Here is a 7,660-nt window from a genome sequence, read left to right as displayed (position 1 = left end):
GGAAAGAGGGAGAGAGGGGGAGAGAGGGAGGGGGAGAGGGACAAGAGGAAGTAGGGAGAAAAGAGAGAAAGAACACACCATCTACATTTCTGTCAAATGACACCGGGGATCCTTACACAACCAGGAGAAAATAACACAGCAAGGCTCTTTCTCAGCTGGAACTGGAACTGCAGATGGGGCCAAACACCACCAGGGTGGCCACACATGTCCAGCTGCCGCCCCAGCCTCCAGAGTCGAGTCACCAGGGCTCTGAGTGTTCGCTCCAGGGACCTGGGGTTCACCCTGTCACCCTGGAGGTCAGGCCAAGACAGCAGGGTCCCGGGCTGGACACATAGGGGCAAAAGCATCCCCACAGGACAGCTTGTGCGAGCCGATTCAGCTGCCAGATTCTAGAGGCCCAGGATCACCCTGTGGCCCGTGAAACCCAGGAGCCACGAGGGTCTTGCATCGGGATTCCTGTCCATTCGACTGTAACGTTTATGTAAGGAATCTTGGAAACAGTGGTAACAAGACTGAATTTGAACAAGCTTTAGGATATTATGGACCACTCCGAAGTGTGTGGGTTGCTAAAAACCCTCCCGGCTTCGCTCTTGTTGAAAATGAAGATCCCCAAGATGCAGCGGATGCTGTCTGAGAACTAGACGGGAGAACACTCTGTGGCTGCTGAGTAAGAGTGGACCTGTTGAATGGGGCAAAGAGAAGTCGAAATCGTGGCCGCCTCTTTCTTGGGGTCGTCGCCCTCGAGATGATTATCGGAGGAGGAGTCCTCACCCTCGCCACAGATCTCCAAGATGGAGAAGTTTCTCCCGCAGCTGGAGCAGGTCCCTTTCTAGATATAGGAGAAGAGAGAGATCACTGTCCCAGGAGAGAAATCACAAGCCGTCCCGATCTTTCTCTAGGTCTCCTAGCCGATCCGGGTCAAATGAAAGGAAATAGCAGACCACTTTGCAAGAGGAGTGGTGCACAGGAAATAGCTTCATTTGACAGGAGTATGTACAGAAAATTCAAGTTTTGTTTGAGACTTCCGAAGCTTGATGCACTTTTTAAATGTTTTAGCTGTTCACATCTGTTTGTTTCTTGGGACAGTGACACAAAAATGTGTCATTTTCTATGGTTTGAAATGGGTCATATGAGGCATGTAATATGAAGAATTGTTTCTTTACAATGTTCCCTTAAGCAAAATTGAATTTGCTTTGAATTTTTGGTCTTGCCTAGACTGATAATAAAACTCTAACTCCTGCCCACCTAAAGTGTGATGTTTATTATTATGGAAACAACACTGGCAAACACTGAAAAGACTTCCTGTAGCTGGGATATGGTATGCAGCTGTAGTTAAGCAAGCAGTCTAAAAGGTGCTGTGAACACAAGCCAGCAGGTAGAAATGAAAGCCGCACCCTTACCCTAGATTAGAGGTTTAAAAATTCCACTAGTCTTCATACTGGACAAGAGGTTGTCCAGTGAGTTTAGAATCTAAGAAGTTTCAAGGAAGTTAGTTTACCTTTGAGTTAGGTCATAAGTCCCCTCTGTGATTGCTGTACATGAATACATAGCTCTTTGTAATGTTTTTTGGAAGTTGAGATGATCAAGATACCAATGTCCTGCCAGATTAAGAGTATATTGTAGAGCTGAACTTTGAGTTACTGTGCAATTTTTTTTCATGCTGTCATTTGTAATGTTTTGTGAGAATACTTGGGATTAAAGTTTTGGTTCCAAAAGGAAAAAAGAAAAAAAAAAAGGATCCACCTGCCAATAAAGGGGACACGGGTTCGAGCCCTGGTCCGGGAAGATCCCATGTGCCACATGATTAACCTAGCCACAACTATTGAGCCTGCGCTCTAGATCCTGGGATCCACAACTACTGAGCCCCCATGCCACAACTACAGAAGCCCGCACATCTAGAGCCGTGCTCCAAAACAAAAGAAGCCACTGTAATGAGAAGCACGTGCCCGCAATGAAGAGGAGCCCCTGCTCCCTGCAACTGGAGAAAGCCCGTGTGCAGCAACGAAGACCCAATGCAGCCAAAAAAAAAAAAAAAAAAAAAAAAAAAAGATGATACTGGCCAGGTGATCAAGGGTAAAATTGTTTGTCACAAGTCCCTTTGATGGTGTGTATCCTTGATGTGTGTATGCTTGATGGTGTGTATCCTTGATGATGTGACCTGAGGAGAATGGCATTTTTATCTCTGGATCTTCCACCCCAAACACCATAACTCCAGACCAACCATAAGAAAAACATCAGAAAACCAACAGACAAACAAATTGAGGGACAAAATACCTGACCAGTCCTCCTCAAAACTTTCAAGGTATCAAAACCCAGGGACGTCTGAGAAATGTCACAGCCCAGAGGAGACTGGGACAGAAAAGGATGTTAGGGGAAAACTAGGGAAATTCTAATAAAGTGTGGCTTTTAGTTAATAATAATGTATCCATCTCGGTTCCTTAATTGGATAAACATGTCGTACTAATGTACTAAAGTACTAACGTGTTGGAAATAGGGGTACTGGGTCGGGGGTCCACAGCACTCTGTACACTCTGTACAGATCTTTGCAACTTTTTTGTAACTCTAAGCTATTCTAAAATTAAGCCACTACTAAACAGAGATAAGAATGTTATTTCCCTGATTTGAACATGCCTGAGTTTGTTTCCATGGTCACATTTGTGCTATCTGGGTGTGTCTTGGAATCAGTAGCAAAGGACAGTTGCCAGCCCCTGGGAAGATGCGGCTGGTTTGCAGGTGGCTTGCTCTGGAGCTGAAGACCACGGTGGGAAGTCTGCAGCCTCGGGCTGCACTTAGAACCATGGGAGGGGATGGGCCAGCTCAGTTAGGGATGGAACCTATAAATAAAACTCTTTTTCTTTTCCATTATGGCTTATCACAGGATATTGAATATAGTTCCCCGTGCTAGACAGTAGGACCTTGTAGTTTATCCATCCTATATTTAGTAGTTTGCGTCTGCTAACCCCAAACTCCCAATCCAACCCTCCCTCACTCTTTCTCCCCCTTGGCAACCACAAGTCTGTTCTCTATGTCTGTGAGTCTGTTTTTGTTTCATAGACAAGTTCATTTGTGTCGTATTTTAGATTTCACATATAAGTGAGATCATATATTTGTCTTTCTCTTCTGACTTACTTCACTTAGTATGATAATCTCTAGGTCCATCCACGACGTTGCTGCAAATAGCATTATTTCATTATTTTTATGGCTGAATATATTCCACTGTATATATGTACCACATCTTCTTTATCCATTCATCCATCAGTGGACATTTAGGTAGCTTCCACATCTTGCCTATTATAAATAGTGCTGCAATGAACATTGGGGTGCATGTATCTTTCCTTTCTTTCTTTCTTTCTTTTTCTTTCTTTCTTTCTCTCTTTCTTTATTTTTTTGTCACACAGCATGTGGGATCTTAGTTCCCTGGCCAGAGATGGAACCCATGCTCCCTGCACTGGAAGCACAGAGTGTTAACCACTAGACCACCAGGGAATCCCAGGGGTGTATGTATATTTTTGAATTAGAGTTTTCTCCGGATCTATGCCCAGGAGTGGAATTGCGGGACCCTATGGCAGCTGCATCTGTTCTCTGCACGTCTCACATCAACCACCTGCACTCCAATCCTTGCTCTCAACGTCATCTTCGGGGAACCCAAGCTGCCACAGGGACCTTGACAAGAAGAAATGGCTCAGGGAAAAGCTACCTGCACAGGGAGGAGATAGAGGCCTTCAACCCTAAGGTGCGGCGGGGAGAGTGGGCACAGAGATTTGTCATTTCATCCCCGATACTCAGCTCTCCTGGCTGCCCCACTCTAGGTCACCTTGGGATACAGAGGTGACCCGGTTAGAGTCCCTGCCTGTGCAGGAATCTAGGGGCACCAGCGGGTCTGAATAATATTAGTGCAGGGTCTCCCCCACGGCACTGGGGTTATTTGGGGCGGGTCATCCTCTGCTGGGGGCCCCTCCTGGGCACTGTGTGGGGTTCAGCAGCATCCCTGTCCCCACCCATTTGATTCCAGGGGCCCCTCCCCGCCAGTTGTGACAACCACAGATTTTCCCCAGACATCACCGAAGAACTGGGTGAGGAGGAAGCAGGATGGCCCTGGATGAGGACGGCTGTGTTGAAGCAACCAGCCTGGCTTAGGGCGAGGTCTGCCCCAATCCCGTCAGAGCCTGCATTTAGAACTTCTCCTTCCCTCTCCCACCTCCCCTGCCCTGCAGTGGTCTCCGACACATCATCCCCACGTAATAAATCACACCTTCTCAGTTTACTGTCCCCAGCACCCAGAAGAGTGTCTGCTATGTAGTAGATGCTCCATAAATACTTGCTGAATAAAAGAGTTGAATAAAGGGATGAGTGGATGAATGAATGAAGGTTACCATGGAAGGAGGGGGGAGATTCCCTTTCTGGCTCTCGGGGGTTGGGATATCAAGTGAAAGATCCATCCTAAATAGGCTGACCAGCCTTCTGGGGTTCCCCGGAAGTGAGGGTTTCCCCACAGTTCCAGCGCTCAAACCTGAGCGGTCCTGGGCAAACTGGGGGTGGGTGTCGGTCACCCTATGTAAACATAGTAACAATTCCAACTGCAATAGCAATGGCCAAGGACCTCTACGGTCTTATTGACCAGGCACAGTTCTTTACCTGGCGGGGAAGGGTGGGCCGGGATTGAAATTAGCAGGATGGCCCTGGGTGAGGACAGCTGTGTTGAAGCAACCAGCCTGGCTTAGGGCAAGGTCTGCCCCAATCCCGTCAGAGCCTGCATTTAGAACTTCCCCTTCCCTCTCCCACCTCCCCTGCCCTGCAGTGGTCTCCGAGACATCATCCCCATGTAATAAATCACACCACCTCAGTGTACTGTCCCCAGCACCTAGAAGAGTGTGTGCTATGCAGTAGATGCTTCATAAATACTTGCTGAATAAAGGAGTTGAATAAAGGGATGAGCGGATGAATGAATGAAGGTTACCATGGAAGGAGCGGGGAGATTCCCTTTCTGGCTGTCGGGGGTTGGGATATCAAGTGAAAGATCCATCCTAAATAGGCTGACCAGCCTTCTGGGGTTCCCCGGAAATGAGGGTTTCCCCACAGTTCCAGCGCTCACACCTGAGCGGTCCTGGGCAAACTGGGGGCGGGTGTTGGTCACCCTATGTAAACACAGTAACAATTCCAAGTGCAATAGCAATGGCCAAGGACCTCTTCGGTCTTATTGACCAGGCACAGTTCTTTACCTGGCGGGGAAGGGTGGGCCGGGATTGGAATTCCGGTGATCCAGGGCCAGGGCGGGCGGGTGAGGGCACACCCCGGGCTTGTGTAGGGGAGTCCAGGTAGGTTCTGGAGGAAGTGACAGTGACACAGGAGGGAGGGAGGAGTCTAAGGAAGAACATCCCACACGACAACATGTGCCAATGGCCCTGGGCCCAAGGTCACACCTGACCAGGGCTTGCTTTTTTTCCTTTTTTCTAATTTACTTTTTCCCCCGTGGATATGCCATTGTCCTAATGCCATTTATTGAAAACTCCTTAATTTCCCCACTTTCTGTCATATCAAGCTCTCATCTATCTGTTTCTGGACCTTTATTCTCTACCATAGAGCTATGCGTCCCATCCTTGCACCACTAGGGCTGTTTCATCACTATAACTTTATTTTTTATTCATTTATTTCTTTGGCCGTGCTGGGCGGCATGTGGGACCTTATTTCCCTGACCAGGGATCGAACCCACACCCCTTGCAGTGGAACCTCGGAGTCATAATCGCTGGACCTCCAGGGAAGTCCCCAGGGCTTGCTTTGACATCCATCGAATGGTGGCGGGTGCGCACGGGGAGCAGCTGTCTGTGAGCCATCCTGTGTAGAAATGCAGGGTGGAGGGCACGACAGCTGGAGTGGGAGGGGTAGAGGCGGAGGAGGGAGGGAGGGAGGGAGGGATGGCGAGAGACAGACAGAGAGTTTCCGGAGACAATAGCTCTGGCTGTGTCCTAGGGCATGAAAGTTGAAAATAGCTCCTAGTGCCAGGAGTCTTGGAGCCGGAGCCTGGGAGCCAGGGTGACTGTCTCTCCTCCCTGGTGTGTGTATGGGGTGGGGGGCTCTGGACTTCTCAGGCTGGGAATGGGGTACACGGAGCAGGGACGGAGCAGGGACCCTTCTGTCTGGGACCTCGTGGGCCATCCTTAGCTCACAAAGCTGAGCCACTCCTGGCCCTACGAGTGAGGGGCTTATCCTCCCTGTCCCCTGGATCACACCCCCTCATGCACAACTTCCCCGTGTGTACTCCCAGCAACCAAGAGAATCTGTTTTTAAAAGATTTGTGGGAGGGGGATATACATACAAACAAGAGCAGAATGGATACTTTTTCAGAATGGGAATGGCTCTGTGTAACCCCACCCCCAGGGTAACCACGGTTCTGACCTCTAACACCCCTTGACGAGTCAGCCTTGGTCTGGGCTTGCAGACCCATGGAAGCTTCCTCATCCCCTCCTTCAGACCCCGTCTCTCCCTCGGCGTCTTTGTGAGAGGCACCCGGGGAAGTGGGACTGCTAGGCTGTACTGCTGTTAGAACTCCACCTGGGCTCCACCAGGCTCCAGCCCCCCACCCTATGCACCTCTCTGACCCTGAGGCACCTCAACTGGTAGGAGCGGCATCACCTTCCCTCCCGGGACTTGTGACACTTAAGGGAGACACAGAAAGTACAAGCGTTTGACTCCTTGGCTGGCAAAGAGCAGGTGCTCAATTGTCATAAGTGTCCGTATCAGTGAGGGTTCTCCAGACAAACAGAATCCATAGGGTGTGTGTGTGTATACACACACACACATACATATGTACACGCATACAAAAATATACAGCTGTGTATATATGCAGTATGCATACATATACACATAGAGTATATACAATACACACATACACATATACACACACATATATAAAATGCATAGTTTGTATATATACAGTATGTATACACACATATACACATAATATATACAATAGACACATACATATACACTATACATACACACATATGAAATGCATAGTTTGTATATATGCAGTATGTATACATACATATAATATATGCAATATATACACCTAGGTACATCTATATCATACATATATGCACACATACAAAGGTATTTAGGTGTGTATATATACAGTATACATACATACACATATAATATATGCAATACATACACGTACATACATATAGACACACATATACACCTACATATAAAAGCATGTAGTATAAAAATATATATGTACGGTAAATATAAATTTGTTGTATATATACATACACATATCATATATATGATATATACACATACATATATACAATGTATACACACACATACACACCTGTATGTAAATGTATGTACATACACATATAAATACATACACAAGTGTGTATATATATATAGTATATACATATATACATATAATACCTATACAACATATACACATACAGGTATACAAAATATATATACATCTATTTATAAATATACACTGTATACATACATACATACATACAGTGTACATATACTGTATATATACACACCCATATATCAATATATGGGTGTGTATATATACAGCATGTTCACGTTTATAATATGTATACTATATATACACACTTACATACATGTATACAATATATACACATAAATATATAGGCTTGTATGTATACTGTAT

General features: G+C 46.5%; 1 pseudogene; it reads left to right on the top strand.

The window, feature by feature from the left end:
• Nucleotides 1-936, top strand: part of LOC103086144 (serine/arginine-rich splicing factor 3 pseudogene) — a 2,319-nt pseudogene extending 1,383 nt beyond the window's left edge.
• Nucleotides 937-7,660: the final 6,724 nt, after the last annotated feature.

The sequence above is a fragment of the Lipotes vexillifer genome, unplaced genomic scaffold, assembly GCF_000442215.2.
Source record: "Lipotes vexillifer unplaced genomic scaffold, Lipotes_vexillifer_v1.1 scaffold466, whole genome shotgun sequence".
In the NCBI taxonomy this organism is placed as follows: domain Eukaryota; kingdom Metazoa; phylum Chordata; class Mammalia; order Artiodactyla; family Lipotidae; genus Lipotes; species Lipotes vexillifer.
Note: the sequence above shows the minus strand (reverse complement) of the source record. Positions and strands in the feature narration are given on the sequence as shown.